Source organism: Lissotriton helveticus, chromosome 8 (genome assembly GCF_964261635.1).
Source record: "Lissotriton helveticus chromosome 8, aLisHel1.1, whole genome shotgun sequence".
NCBI lineage: Eukaryota > Metazoa > Chordata > Amphibia > Caudata > Salamandridae > Lissotriton > Lissotriton helveticus.
The window spans coordinates 1265176802-1265193965 of NC_136069.1; the positions used below are offsets into that span (position 1 = coordinate 1265176802).

A 17164-nucleotide genomic window follows, 5' to 3' on the forward strand; every position below is an offset into this window, starting at 1 on the left:
TACGGTGAGCTTCCAGGTGTGGCACAGTTCATAACCTGGGTAACAGCTGCAAGTTTTGCTGGGTTTGCCCCAATATGTCCACAAGAGTTTCCACAAGAGCCGCCATGTGGAATTGTGATGACATGTGACTGCACTTTCTGCTTTCCATAAAGTAGCATTTGGCCCAATGGACTCTCCAGAGTTACCGAGACCCATATACTTAATCTGATCACAACTGGTGTCCTACTACACTGCTGAAGTACTGATCTACAAAATATTGCATTACTTTACCACTGCATCCCAAGATAATTTTAGGTAAGTAGATGTTGAGTTAACAATGGTAAGTGTATACATACTTGAAGATGTCATGATGACAGAGGATGTACTGGATAATACATTTTTGTAGAATAATATGACTGCGATAAGGTACGTACAATGTGAGAAAAATATATTTTGTTCTTGGCAGGATTTGTATTGCCACAGCTTCGTTTGAATTGGCCAGGCATCACTTTGAACGTGCAGCACAACTTCTGACAATGAATGTATGCCAATAGTTTCTGTTTGAGCGTGTTTTTTCTTTTCTGGAGAGGTCTTTTGCCACCTACATCTGCTGAGGCTAGAGTAATGCTTCCTCCTAAATTCAGCAGACAGTCGAATTTCTCCTGAAACAGCAATGGCTTATGGAAGAGGATGAAAACACAAGAAGATGCTGGGTGAAGCACTGAAACTTTTCAGACACCCTCAGCAAGAGAACTGGGTTGAATCCATCATCGTTCTTTAGCTCACTCCGCCACCCCAGTTCAGACATGGCGATATGCAAATCAGTCTTGACCCTGTTCCTCATGGGAACAGTCCAGCCTGAACTGCCAAGCCAGGTCTTCCCAGGACTGGAAACAAGCATCCTGGGACCAGTTTCGGGGTAACACCCCTCATCAGCCAGGCTAGGTTGAATCCAGTGGCAAAGTGAGCAAGGGATCCACGTCTGGGCATACCCTGCCAACTAAGGGCAAACGAAGCAAACACAAGGAGATGATGGATGGAGCACTGAAACCTTTTAGACAATCACTCCCAGTATGGAAGAGGATGCCCATGTTGAACTAACAGGTCTTTGTAAACACATTCTTGTCACAAGAGCTTCAGATATTCGCAGCACGTGCCCCCACTGTGTACCACTAACCATGACATGTGCCATCTGGGTGCACATATCTGACAAAAATGCTCTTAACATCACCTAGCAAAGTAGATGCTATGGCAGCTTAAACCCCAATGTGGATGATTCGAACAAGAGGGAATATGTTAGAGGTACTTGAAGCCAGAGATGCCAACAGAGGGTCAAGTGCAGCACAGCCGCGGGCTGTGGCTCGAGCACAAATAGTTATTCAGTCTTTCACCAGTGGCTGCTCAAAAGCTGGGGTAGATGCATATTTGCAAGCTTGATGTAATTGTCCTTTTCTTTCGGAACTTTTGCCCCATGCACTCACTAAGGGAAATTAAGAAATTAACAATACTGGTCATCTGGAGACCTACAAAGATTGAGCGGGGACAGTGAACACTCCACACCCCCACCACCACCACAACCACATTGATTTAGCTTTGGATAAATGTCCTCATGATGGTGTAATATCCAAATATCCAGTGCGTAGCACAAACCTTATAATAGCACTGGCACCGTAGTTCGTCCCTAAAGATGCTGCCACTAATGTTTATGTCTATCCCTATCTTTACTGACACATGCTACATGCCAATAAAGATAGAATTGTTTCTTTTCTATGTTTACATATTTTTTTCCAAATTAAAAGATATTCAGTGTAAAATTACCAATGACAATTTAGGCCATGGACAACCACATTGAAGCTGATGTATGTATGTATGTATGTATGTATGTATGTATAAGTCGGACTCAAACATTTTATTCATTTCAAAAGCAATGGATCAGAACGGACCTGGATAGCCTCAGCGTAACTCCGGGGCCCAGTGTGTGAGTCTGTGGGGGCGGGGGAAGAGGAAACACAGAACACTTTAGAAGTTAACTATGTCACTACAACCTCAAGAAATACATATTAATAATGCATTATTAAGTTCTGAAAAGCACAAAATGCACCCACCCAACCATCACATGAAATGAGTTTCAAGACACTGACTTAGAAGTCGACAAAGCAGCCCCGTTGACAAGGTACATACTCATGTAAAGGTATGCAGAAGTGCATCCTTCCTTACATGGGTTTACCCTTAATGTGTCTAAAACCACAATGATACGGCTGAGATACTGAAGTTTGGAGTCACTCACCTTGGCTCCTCCGAGACACAGACCCTGTTTCTGAGTCCCGAAGTGCAGATTCCAATTTGTACCCTAGTGGCCCCCTGCGGATTCAGTTTTGCAGTCTGTCCCCAAAAGGCTTCCCTAGCTCTTTCCATGGCAGACATCTTTAAATGAGTCCTCTGTTTAGATTTCTGTACATGTGATATCATTCCATCAACATTGAGGGCCCTCTCATGAGTTCTGGCACATCGACTTGAATCCCAGCGGGCGCTCGTGACTTGGGTTACAGTGATGAAACATCAGTGCTTCTTGCTGCCATTTTTGTTTATCCTACTTGCGCCACATGATTGTTTCATGAATGGAGAGCTGCTCTCCTCAATGAAGGGTGCCCTTACTCTCGAGTACAATCCTGGGCTCACCGCAACATAGGGTGACCAACTGTCATTGGTGCAAATTCAGGACGGTGAGTGTAAAAATTCAGGACAAAGGGTCAAAATTCAGGACACAAATTCAGGACAGGAGGTCAAAATTCAGGACAAAACTTCAGGACACTAGGTAAGTTTTACAGACACATCAGAGGTCGCGCAATAGTATGTAAGTAAGCCCAGCCATTTCCAAACATATTCAACCATTTGCAAACCTATCCATCATGTATCCTTCCATCTATCATTTCACTCACCCATCCCTTCATCCATCCTTTCACTCATCCATCATCCATCCATCTACCCTTTCACCCTATCCATCTGTACACTTATCCATCCACTCTTCATCCCATCCATCCATTCACTCATCCATCCAGCCATTTACCTTTTCACCAATCCAGCCATCCTTTCACTTACTAATCCTTCCACCCATCCACTCTTTTAGTCATCCATCCATCCTCCCTTTCTCTCTCCATCGACCTTTTCACTTAGCCAACCTTCCTTCCATCCATTCATCCACCCACCCGTCCATCCATCTACTCATCCACTCATGAATCCATCCATTGACCCTAACACTCATCCATCTATCACTTCACACATCTATTCATCCTTTTGTCCATCTACCCTCCCTTTCATGCACTCATCCATCCTTACATCCACCCTTTCACTCATACGTCCATTCATTCACCCTTGCACTTATCAATCCATCTATCATTTCACTCATCCACCCACCCACCCATCATCCACCCAACCATCCACCCACCCATCCATCCTTTCACCCACCCACCCACTCATCATCCATCCATCCATCCACCCACTCCTCATCCATCCATCCTTTCACCCACCCACTCATACATCCATCCATCCTTTCACCCACCCACCCATCCACCCACTCCTCATCCATCCATCCTTTCACCCACCCACTCATACATCCATCCATCCTTTCACCCACCCACCCATCATCCATCCATCCACCCACCCACTCCTCATCCATCCATCCTTTCACCCACTCATCATCCATCCATCCTTTCACCCATCCATCCATCCATCCTTCCCCTCCATCCATCCATCCTTCCCTTCATCCATCCTTCCCCTCATCCATCCATCCTTTCTTCCCCTCATCCATCCATCCTTCCCCTCATTCATCCATCCTTCCCCTCATCCATCTTTCTTTTCATCCATCATCCATCCTTCCCCTCATCCATCCTTCCCCTCATCCATCCTTCCTTTCATCCATCATCCATCCTTCCCCTCATCCATCATCCATCCTTCCCCTCATCCATCCATCCTTCCCATCCATTTATCCTTCCCCTCATCCACCTACCCTTCCCCTCATCCATCCATCCTTCCCATCCATTTATCCTTCCCCTCATCCACCTACCCTTCCCCTCCATCCATCCATCCATCCATCCCCTCATCCATCCATCCTTCCCCTCATTCATCTTTCCCCTCACCCATCATCCAGCTACCCTTCCACCCATACATCCAGCTTTTTACATTTTCTCTCATCCATCCTTCCCCTCACTCATCAATTCATCCATCCTCTCTCATTATCCATGTATTCACTCATTCATTCATCCCGTTACCCTTTCACTAATTCATCCAGCCATCCACCAATCCCTTCACTTATTTACTCTCCCACCTTTCCATATTAATTTTGAGCTGAGCCCTTTTGAGAAGAGGCCCATCAAGAACTTCACCCTCGCTGCAGGAGCCATTCCAGGACTGGGACAGAAGCCACCCTGGGCAGAGACATGATCCACCACAGGTGGGGTACAGGAGCCATCACAGGCGCGGGGGGGGGCAGGAGCCACCACTGGGGGGACAGGAGACATCACAGGCGAGGGGACAGGAGCCATCACAGATGGGGGAACAGGATCCACCAGGGTGGGCACAGGGGTGGGCATGAAGTATTCTAGTATCATCTTGGGCTCCTCGCCCCCTCCTGCACAAGACAACGAAGACAGGCTCTCTGTCCAAAATGTCATCCCCCACTGTGATGTACAGTACTTACAGGAGATACTCTCAGAGAACTGATGTGCCTTTTCTTTATTTTATTACATTATAGACTGCATGTTTGAAGAATCGAGGTTTGCTTACAATTTAGTGACAGTAATTAAGCTCTGTGAAGAGAAACACGTGCTGCCTCTGTGTAATCTGGCAGAGTCTAGGATGTTTGAGGCCCTGGGTAGAAATGGAATTTCTTAGCCCCCTCTAAACTGCAGAGACGTGACCATTCAGGGCTGTTTGTATCTGAATAGATGTCCCTGCTCCTGAAGCTGCAGCCCCTCCTCTCAGTCACCTTCGAGCACCTCTTAACAGCTCATCAAGGGCTGGAGGTGTGAGGGGTGCCATCCCGCTGTGCCTCTCCAATGCTGATGGGTATCTGAGCTCTGGAACAGCATCGAATCAAGAAGGGAGGTGGGGGCAAGCTGTGCCGGTGGGGCGACCGGTGCCGGCTAAAATGACGGACAAAGGGCGTCCGTTAAAGAATCCTTCACGGACAACGGACAGACGGCCGTAATTACGGACTGTCCGTGAAATTTACGGACGGTTGGTCACCCTACCGCAACATCCTTCAGACTGCTGTCATATTGTGGGGGTTCTGATAGGCCAACTCCTGCTCTGTGGGCTCTCTACACCACTCCTCATAGCAGCCCTTCAAATGCTCTCCTCGTCACTGGTTACTCATTTAGCGGGGTGTCACAGCAACCAGTGGCAGAAAGACCATTCATCTCCTGAGTTTAGGGGTGCCTGCCCCTGTCTTAGATATAGTGGGATGCAGCAGAAGGGGAAGCTCAAAACCTCAGTGAAATTCCAGAGGCAGCTGGTGATCTCTCAGCCATGTATCACATGGACAAAATCAGATAGGATACTGACACTAGGCTGACCTGTGACAGGTACAATATTTAGAACACATATCTTAATTAACCCTGGGCGTAGTTTGCGTAGTAGCGCTACGTGTAGCTACACGAAATGCACTTTTCACTACGCGAGCTACGCGTACCTACTCGAACTGCGTAGTGCACTATGCAAAATGCTGTTCGCACTGATTGCACAGTGCCGAATGCTTGTCCGCACTGTGAGTGGTAGGTCTACAAGTGTAAGGCAATGACGCTGCACGCCTGTAATTCAAACATCAGTGAACTGTGAAAAATCACCTTCTTTTGAAGCACTTCTCTCTATAAATCATAATGTTATACAACTTGTTCACCTTGTCTTTTATAAAGTATTTCTCATCCCTGATCCCGATTCAATACCTACATCTGACCCATCTTCACTATGAAGCCCCATGACTCACCCTACTTCCACTTTTGTTTCCCGTAAGGCTTTGAAGCTGCTTTATGATGGCATACGTCCTATGTAAGCAAGTACATAACATACATTTGGAAACAGGCTTTCGGTCAACCACACTTGGATCTGACTTTCAGACACATACTTGCAGGAGTCTGACAGACACATATCACTGACATGTGGCACTTACTCTGAGGTACTGACAAAGAAACACTAGCAATGATGTGGGAAAATCCTGCACAGGGACACAGACATTCAGAAAACAACTTAGGCAGGGATACAAATACAAGGCAAATGAGCACTGGGACACTGACACTGAAACTGGAGAAACGGGGACCCTATTGAACTGACAAAGGGGCGCTAGGCCAAGATTGGCTGATTACTAGGATGTTCACACTTTGATAATATTCATAGCCGAGGTGGTACAATATCAAAAGAAGTCGATGGGTTACAAAACTGAATCGCGGAGTATCAGAAGATGTACTTGGTGGATGAGGAATTCACTAATCAGACATCTTTGAGTTAAGTAAAAAGATAATATTCTGTAGGTGTGCAGAAACACGTATCTGACTACACACTATTGGCGGCTATGGAAGGTTTATGAAAATAGATATATTAGAGGTGCACAGACTAATAAATAACTTGTAAAAATGAATGCACTCGAGAAGAATGGCACAGCTTTTTATTTTCTTCAGATGGCAATATTCCTACCTAACGACACTAGCGTACTATACTAGAACCACGCAGACCTTTGGCCAGCAATTTCAATAAATCGATTGGTTCTACAGATACAAAAAAACGACCAGTTCTGGTTTGATATTTGTTGAAAGGATTTTTCAGATTTTGGCTGAAGTTTTGTACTTTAGCCACAGAATGTTAATGGAACAATTTTAAACAGACCCATAACATTTGTCCCAGCTTGCTCTGTAGATGATTAATAAACGTCTTCATCTAAAAACAAAAATAATGTATTCACTGTCACGCCACGCAGCAACGACGTCTTACTGACATGATTCTGCATGGACATCTATACTTTATTGTAATGTTTGTAAACATATTTGAAATATATTATTTGTAGTTTCGTGATCTACTGTTCTATCAGTGTGTTCGATATAAAACAATTTATATCATACTCATTGTACCCTTTTGATGTGTACTGTGATATTCAGTCCCACGATTTCAGAATAACATATTCTAATAAATAAACATTACCAACACACATTTGTTTAGTTTGTATTTTAGCTGGCGCCATTTTCAGAAAAAGATTTAACTAAGGGGCAAATGAGGTCGGCTGAATTTACGGATGTTCCTTCTCATCAAGTCATTTTAAAAGGGTTTCTTGTTCTGCTGCCCAGGTGTCTGCTCTGGCTGCTGCCCAAGCTCTTCTGGCCAGCATGGTACCGTATGGGGCATGGGCTCTACCAGATGCCTGTCACCTCAGGATGCCGGTGGTTGTCCGGCACTGTCTTCAGGTTCTTATGATAGTGCTACATCATATAATGCAGTCAGGAGGTCCCATCACTGTGAGAGCTCATCAAAGCCATTTGACCTCTGCCAAGCCCCTGTCCTTCCATGTAAATATTCTGAACACATCAATCGGACCCTGCATGCCCAGTGTCCCAAGTGCTCTGGGATCACCTTCTCCTCTCTTATCTTTATCCAAGGTGCCAGGGCAGGTGATGGTAACCGTGGAAGAAAGCCTCCCACAGGCTTCTTTAATTCCTCTGACAACTGTTTGCGTCCAGCAGGGTCATCCGCAAAACCTTCACCATATCATGGGAGCAAATGTACAAATGTAGATTGTTCACACTTGAGTACCTGGAATGCCACTACAAGTTGGAGCATCACAGGGTGGTGGTGCTGCTGGTGCTGTCAAATTCGGCTCCAAAGAGATTAAGTATGGGCGAAATATGCGAATTCGCGTTACGCGAATTCTTGCGTCGCGGTCCGTGAAACCCGCAAATTTGTGCGAACTTGTGAATTTTTTTATTTTGGCGTGTTTGCAGGTTTTTTTTTCAGTGCGGCTACCGCGAACTTACCCATGCGGTCGTTTTTGGGCGCGACCATCTTGTTCGCGGGAGGAAAACAACTTGGCACCTCAGAATGAAGGTGAGTTACTACAGCGCGCGCAAGATTGTATTTTTGAAGCGCGAACAAGCAAAAAAAATTCGCAAACTTGTGAATTGCGGATTGTTTGGCAATTTCGCGTTATTCGCGGAACGCGAAATTGCAAAAAATCCGCAACTTTTGCGAGAGGAACGAATTTTCACTCCATGCTTAAAAGAGATAACACCTGAGGCCAGCATCTGTCCACCTACCAAGTGGCATAACTGCTAGCCAGCAGGTGAGCATATCGTCCATAAGACAATCCAATCCTGACCCACTGTGACCACCTCTACATTGCTGTATCCTGATGGGTGCACATGCAGCTGAAGGAGTCTCTATGGCAATTCCTGTTTCGACAGGAGCATCCATCTTGTGGTAGAGGAGCCAGTGCCCTGAAAAGCAACAGGATATTTCAACATGCGTAAATTCCTGCCACTTTCAGCATTTGGAGCCTAGGTACCTCAGTTTTGCACTATGACTCAGAAATCCATCTTTAGTTATCATGGAGTTCCTACAAATCTATATAGGATCTGTGCGTTTAGACAACATAAACTAAGGTATTGGTGTCCAGACTTATTCCAGACACCCCCGAATGATATGTTAGTCTGTGGACCAGCTAGCTCACAGTGCCACTATGCGCTCCTCTTACCGAGGAGCGAATAGTTCCTGGCAACTATCGAACATGACAACGCTGACCCCTCAGGGATTGTGGAAACAGTACAGTACTTTTCGCTCAGTCAACTGTGCACACTTGCTCTCAGAGAGATAGAGAGATATACAGAATAAACGATGGGACATTTGCAATAAGCATTTATTGAACCAGTGTCAGTCTAGTATAAAATATTTGTGCTGCAACAACCATTAGACAGAAACAGATATAAACGATTACAAGCACCAATAGAGTAAATAGAAGGTAGAATTCTACCATAGTGCTAAAACAGTTAATATATGCAGGCATATAAATACATGACAATAATAATGCGTACTCCTACGATGCAACCCTAACTAGATTTACCTGGGTGTACCTAGCATGTATATAGGTGCAGAGCCAAGAATCCCCATAGGAACGAGCCAGCCCCATTACCTGCGGTGAGAGAATGAAGCATCTCGTCTTCGTCTCGAGTTGGACACCACGCGAGGGATGTCAGACCACAGTGTGCTGGAGTGTGTGCGTGCAGGGACCTCAGTGCCTCCTGTCAGCATGTCAGCATGGAAGCTTCTCCTCTGGTTTGCCCAGCGAATAGGTGATGTTTTTATACCCAAAAGGTATCCTCGGGGGCTTTCCATAGGTGTGTCATTGTACTGTGGGCATGTCGGCCAAGGATGACGACAGGGATCACCCTTACACAGAGTTATTATGCAGAAGATTGTAATCCTGCTGGGATACTGAGAATCCTCATGCATAATAAATGAGTCTCGTTTTTGGAGAAAACCACACAACATTTATGTAGCACCTAACTAGGTAAAAGGTCAGCAGCAGAACTGTTATGTAGAAAAATGGTAGGACAAATGTAGGTAAAAGGTTGCGCAACTACCTAATCCAATATTAGGGTACATTGGGGTTCATAACATAGTTCTGGTATGTTTGTTGAAGCAGCAAAGGTGGTTTTAGTACTGGCACCCAACACAATGCCGTCAGCAGCCACTTCAGGCTCTTTGTCGCATACACAAGTGCCAAAAAGTAGCATTGTTACCATGACAATGCCCTCCTACTATTCTTATGATTTGGCTGTGACTGCCTTAAACATTTCTGTTGCTAAGGTGGTCCACCAGCAGATTACCCATACATCTCCCTTTACCAAATGTGACTATGGCTGATCTGAGGACCTTGATCCCCACATCACATTATCATGTCTTTCCCAACCAGGTGTAAATGGATAGAAAAGTGCAAACCAGGAGTTGGTGCCTGTCCTGTTCCAGCACTTTCTGGCCATCTACACATTGTCTGAATACCCACTCCCTACTCACACCCTGATCACCATTTCTGTGTTCATCCACATGTAGCCCATTTCATCTTAGGCCCAGACTTCAGACATCAATGAACATACTGGGGAAGTCTGGCATCCACACCGCAGCTCAAACACATACAGCTGAAGAGAATTGGGGCTTTTCATGCTCGCCATATCCTGGGAATCCCCTCAGAATCATAAGCAGGCATGGAATTGAGTCATCACCAAGTGACACTCAGGGGATCCATCATTCTCCATTACGTACACAAGGAATCCAACAGGCATCTTTTAAGAAAGATGGCCTCCATCCATTTTCACTCACAAGTCATATTTCAGAAATCACAAACAAAAGCGAAGACCTCAGCAAAGTTAATGAGGGAACCATCATTGAAGCCAATTCTATAGGCAGCAGTGCGTTCTCTCTAGCAGTAACATCTTCCGTACCTCCCCCTAACCAGCCCGCTATCAACAATGGTGGGGCCCAGAGATTCTCATTGCAGCCACACTGTCCTGTACAGAAAACATCACACTTAATAGATGATCAGTAAGAAAGAAACTGATTCCACAAAAATCATCTGATTTGTCAGCCCACAGATACATGGGTCCCCAAGGCCCTCATATGACAAGCCTGAATCATAAACTCATGCTTCTATGTTATTACTGGTCAGTTTCCCATGGTAGGTGTGACTAGTTTGAGCAGTCAATAACCATCTGTCACATTGGTATAAAAATCACTGCACCCGGTGCCTACACAGCAAAATACCACACCTGCAACAAGTTCACCACATCTCAGCCTTCTGTGGAAGCCCTGTTAGCACTCTCAAGCATACCTCCCTCATCCACTGTAATTAGCAACTATGTCTCATGCCACACTGTCCCAGTGTGGCCCTCCATATTTCACTGCTTCCTGTATTACCTGAAATCAAGACCGATGGGTAATCCCAGTCAACCACATCATAAGGCCAATCTCAGTGGTTCCTCTATTGCTACCATAATTGGTGTTCTGATCCCTCTCTGTGTTTGCCAACAAGCTCTAACCACACTCTTAGGTGGTTTGCTGCATAGTATATTGCCATGCAAGAAACCATGCAGCCAGCAACATGTCATCTCTATCAAGAAAGCATTAAAAATCCAATAGCATGGATGAGCAGAAGACCAGCAACACAAAACCCAAGCTGAAATCTGAAAAGAGGTGCTCTTCCCCATGGAATACATGGACGAAGAGGGGGTGAAGTATGTTCCAGTGGGCACTCGGTTCCCAGGACACCTCTTTGGTAGTTCTGCAGTAAGGTGAACCTGCAAGAGATTGTCATTCAACCACCTAACAGACATGGGACGGGACATCTTTGTTTGACTGGCTTTGCTGCAAAAGGGTATAATCTCCACAAAAAGACTTTTAGTGATGATGACTTGCACAGGATCACTGAACTTAGCCATAGTAACAATCAATACCGTAAACTCATGAAGTACCAGATCAGTGACGCTTGTTATTCCACGCGGAAAGTTCTACACCATAAGGGCCAGGTGCTTGAACAAGAGCGTCGGTCCGAGATGAATTCCAAACTAAAGTCCCGGAAGTGAGCATGAGTATATCCTAAATGCATAACCTGTTTTGATAATGCACAATGTTAGATCTGGGGTCTCTGGTTGGCAGAGGTAGGTACCAATGTCCAAATAGGGACCCTTGCTTCTAATCAGGGTAAGAGGGATACACTCTTTAGATAACCCCTGCTCACCCCCTTGGTAGCTTGGCATGAGCAGACAGGCTTACCAAAGTATTTGTACCAACACTCACAGTAACACAGTCAAAACACCACAAATGGACTCCACACCAGTTTAGAAAAATAAAGTATCTTTATCTAAACTACACAAGACCAAAGTGACAAATATCCAACATACACTGTTCAAGAGTATGATTTTAAAATAGTTCTAGGGTTTGCGTCAAAATAATCCACAGTTGCGTCACGTTTAGCCCAAAGTACCTGTAGATGCGACAAAAGTTCCAAATGGAAGCTGCAGCGTTGAAAAACAAGCAATGTGTCACCTCTGAGACCCTGGGGAGGCGGTGCGACAGCTCCGCTGGACGTAGCAGGCGTGTTGCAACGAATCCGGTCTGTATGGGGAGAGATGCGATACCTTGTATGGATTCTGGGGCTAGATGTAGGTAATAGCAAATTACCGAATGGTAAATACCGAATTTTACCAATTCGGTATTTACTAATCGGTAATTGCTATGTAGGAAAAAAAATCGGTAAAAATACCGAATGGGTAAGATTCGGTAATTACCGATTCGGTAATTACCGAATCAGTATTTGCCATTGATTCCTATGGGCCTTGAAGTCCATAGGATTCAATAGCAAATACCGATTCGGTAATTACCGAATCGGTAAAATTACCGATTTTACAAGGGGACAGGTTGTCACTTTGACACCCTGTTGCACCCCTGTTTCTGGCTTGTGTGCCATGTGACACACATACATGCCCTTAGGGCATGTATGTGTACCACATGGCACAGGTGTACATGCACAGATGTGCATGTACACAGAAATTCGTAATTTACCACCCAATAGTATTGGGTGGTAAATAACGAATTTCTAAAGACCTGTGGCACTGTAAACTGTGCCACCTACATATTGAATTACAGAATCGGTATATTTACCGATTCAGTATTTTACCGAATCGGTAAATTTACCGATTCGGTAAATATACCGATTCTGTAATTTTCTAGCCCCCTACATTACAATACACAAATACCGGACGGTAACGGCCGAAATCGGCCGTTACCGACCGTTATTTGGGCTCCTACATCTGGCTCCTGGTAAGCAGGTTCGGTAGGAAGCGTCCCGCACAGGCACAATGCGACGATCTTTTGGACGGCGACGATCTCAGGTGCGGCGGCGATGCGCAGCGCCGATCTTCTCCTCTCACGGCCCCTCGATGCGATGGCTCTGTGACGATGTTCGTAGTGACATGATGCGTTCCCAAGCAAGCGGTGCGATAATCTCACCCAGCGACGACAGGCTCTGCGACGATACTCGGAGCCTTAGGAAACTTTCCGCACCGGGGCGATGCACTCCTCAAGCAAACGGTGCGTTGGTTCTTGCAGCAGCAACTTCGCGGCTGCGCTCCGCAAGCGAGCGTTGCGTGCAAATTGCAGATTGTCTACTTTTATCCTTGTCCAGCTCCCCAAACAGCAGGCACAACTTCCAGAGGCCCCACAATTGGATCAAGCACTCAAGGAAGGGCAGAACTCTCTCAGCAGAGTTCAGGGGGAAGCTGGGGTTGAAGTCCTTTTGTTCCTGGGACTTCTTAAGAGAAGGCCAGCTCTCCTCAGGCCCTTGGAGATCGATTCAAGCAAGGAGACACATCACACAGGAATGTCCTTCCCCTCTCCTTGGCAGCAAAGCAGCTGCAGGTCAGTCTACAAGCACACAACAGGACAGTCCTTCCTCTTCAGTCTTCCAGCATTCTCCTTGGCAGAGGTTCCTTCTTGATTCCAGGATAATCTAATTTTCTGTAGCCTGGGTAGCCCTTTTTATACCAGTCTTTCCTTTGTACTCTGGAGGCAGAGAGCCTTGGCTTAGTCAGAACCAGTTCTGGTTCTTTCCTTTCAGAGAGAGGCGTAGGGTCATCAGCCGCCCAGCAGGAGGTAGAGCCAGCATTGTGGAAGGCAGGCCCAGCCCTATTCAGGCCCAGGTGCTATCCATCCCACCATTCAAGATGCAGATGCAGCTATTCATCCTAGGGCTGACTCATCCAGCCTCCTGGGGGCTCCCCAGCCCCTGTCACTCACAAACCAGAAAGTCAATTCACAAACAGGCCAAGGCACATAGAAAGGTCGGACAAGAGAACAGCCACTTTCTAAAAGTGCTATTCTCAAACACAGGAATTACAAACCATCCTTCCTAAAATATAGGTTATTAAATTCTGAGTTCTGGGATACCAGACTTTAATTTTCTATCTTACTCCTATGGGAAGATATGCAGGTACTAAATATTAGTGCTTCCATATAATCTGGTTGCATCCCCCTCTGGGGCACTCCTGGTGGAATGAATTTCTGAATTTCAATCAATTTTTCAAAAATTATTTCATAACAACGAAGTTACGATGAGCTTCTTTATGAATTTATTCATTCATATCAAGATTTAATTTCTGTTGAAGCAGTAATTACACTTGTATCATAATCCCTTCTATGTATTTCACTTGATTTAGTCTCCAATGCATTTCGAGCATATCTTGCTCTTCATCAGGGAGCATTTCCTATAAAGAAAAAATAAATACTAACTTACTAATACATGGTGTTACCATAATTGCTAAATGTGAAAAAATGGTAAAAAAGCGGTCAAAAAATGTGCAATTCATGCATTTATGTGAAGTGATAATGGTGAAAAAAGGGTAATGTGAACCCAAATGAAGTTTTGGTGTGTTTATCCTAACGAGGATATCAACAAATAAATGTCTCACGAACGCATATTCTGAAAGAAATCGTTAGTTATGGTGGATACAAATATGCCCTTTCAGATACACTATGCATCGCTGTGATGTTTATCAATAAAGTTTTCGATGCGCTGTGCCTATTCAAACGTTTGCGTGTTAATAGCCCACAGCATACTACCCCGCACTCCCATAAAAGTGGAGTGCTTTAAAACGGTGTTACATTAGTCCACTTACTTCAAAGGGCAGTTACGCGGATGTTCCGTGGTAGTCTGTAAGATCAGGGGTTTAGCGGTGTTGGTAATTGTATTTATCTATGCGTATTCAGTCACGTGGTGCACGCGAGTGTAAACAACGAAAAGGGACTAACGTAGACAAGTGAATGGCTGATATATTGGAATGTTAGAATGGAGTAAGCATAATGTTATGTAAAGAATGTGTCACGGTGTAAGTGAAAATTAGGAAAAATGCCTAAACATTATTCATGAAGATGAAAACAATAATGATACATAAAAAAATGGTCACAACATAAAGTGAAAAATCAAGTATATCAATGGGTGATAAGCACCCCGGAGAGTTCTGTTGAGCAAAACTTGGTAATGCCTATTAACTAAAGGTAACAGGCATATTCCACTCTGTCATTAAGTCCAAACAGTTTCTGTGATTGTAGCTTCATCATCCAATAATTTTCTCTTCGCAATAAATGTTTGTTGTTGTCACGACCTTCCATTTTGTCAATTTTTTCTAGTATCATGAATTTTAATTGTGAAATGTCATGCTGTTGTTCCATGAAGTGAACGGCCACTGTAGATTTAATGTTCTTGTATTCATTGATCCTCAGACATATTTTTCTCTCCGTTTTCCCTATGTAAACTTTTCCACAGGGACACTTTAATAAATACACCACATTAGGTGTTTCAAAGGTTGCTGTTACATGTAATTTAATTGTGTTGCCTTTCATGAGGTGATGTATAACCATACCTTGGATAATGTTATTTCAGTTTTGGCAGTTGAAACATGGTTTAGTACCACTATGTATTCCAGTTTGTGGTTGTTTTTGCTTTAAAATTTCTCCCAAGTTTTTGTGACGAGTGTACGCAAATATAGGAAATTGTGAGAATGATTCCTTGAAATCTGGCTCCATAGTCAATATTGGCCAATGTTTCTGGATTATTTTCTTGAATGTGTTACTAGATGTAGAGAATTTGGATACTACAACAATCCTGGTGTTTTCTCACTTATCTTTTTGTGTTAATGCGTTTTCACGTAAGATAGATAAGCATTTGTTAATAGTTTGTCTATGGTTTGAAGAGGGTACCCTCGATCTTTGAGTCTTTCTGCCGTTTCTTGAATTCTGAGTTTTTTGATAAACATCACGCAAGCAATTTACCAGCCTTGTCTCCCACATCATACAACCTACCCTGTTGCTCTCTATACATCATTTTCGCAGCATCAGTCACAAGAGCTCTATAATCGGCTTGTTTCAAACCAAGGGAGTGCAGCTTTGCGCGAGAGACACCTGATTCAAGATCGTCCTCAAGTGCAGTTATTTCGGTTTCCAATCGTACAAGTTCCACATTATTAGCCCTCTTGGCGGCGGCAATCAGTGACAGGGATTGCCCACGGACAACCGTCTTAAAGGCTTACCACAGTGAAACAGCAGAGGAAACAGACCCCACATTTTCATCGAAATAATGGTCAATAGCTTTAACAAGTTCAGAGCGGGTTTTGGGATTGCGGAAGTACCAGGGGTTAATAGGGGCAACTCTACCCTCACTGCCCGCCCGACCTCAAAACTAAGCCACAGAGGGGAATGATCAGAAATACCCCTAGGAAGGTGACGAATCTCTCTAATGGAGGAGGATTGGACCGATGGCATTAAGAAGTAATCCAATCTGGAGAGACTGCCATGGGCCCCGGAATGGAAAGTGTACTGTAATTGCGTGGGGTGCATTAATCTTCAACCGTCTACCAGCCCGAAGGTTTCGAGCAAGTCACATTTGAGACCTAGGCAAATCCCTAGGGGGATAACGATCAGAAGTGCCAGAGACAACAGAATTAAAATCCCCACCTAGAATCAGGAGGCCCTCAGGGAGCCCCAATATAACCATGCCGAGATCAGCGTAAGTCGAGGCCTGTAGACCCGGAGGGATATACACAGAAAGTATGGACAGTGTCTTCCCCTCCCAGCTACCAGTGAGCGCCGCATAGCGCCCCCTGTCATCAAGCGTCACTTCATCAATTTCAAAAGGGAAAGAAGCCCGGATAAGAATGCCCGACCCCCTGGAACCAGAAGTAAACCCAGAGTGAGCCACCAGCCGGTATCCACGTCTATTCATGGCCTGACATGCGTTACCTATTAGATGCGTCTCCTGCAAAAGGACAATATTGGGAGAATGACGTCTAAGGAACCGTAACACGACCCCTCGCTTTATCCTGTCTCCCATCCCATTGACATTCCAGGACAGCAGTCTCAACTCGCCACCTCCCATCCCCAAGAAATAGGCAGAGCAACACCCACACAAGACCCACTGACCAGAGCAAAAGAAAAAACCAATACGATGCCTCGTGAATGAAGAGAAACACACACACACCCCCCGCCACCCCCCAACTTGAACCCGTTACAACACCCCCACCCTGCACCCCTGCGTACGACTCATAAGCCACCCCAACTTGCAGTGTGCCTGTCGCCCCATCATGAAACTAATCTACACAAAGAA

General features: G+C 44.9%; 1 pseudogene; it reads left to right on the forward strand.

Moving 5' to 3' along the window:
- The first annotated feature begins 391 nt into the window (after positions 1-391).
- Positions 392-10065, forward strand: LOC144773880 (histone deacetylase complex subunit SAP130-like; annotated as a pseudogene).
- Positions 10066-17164: the final 7099 nt, after the last annotated feature.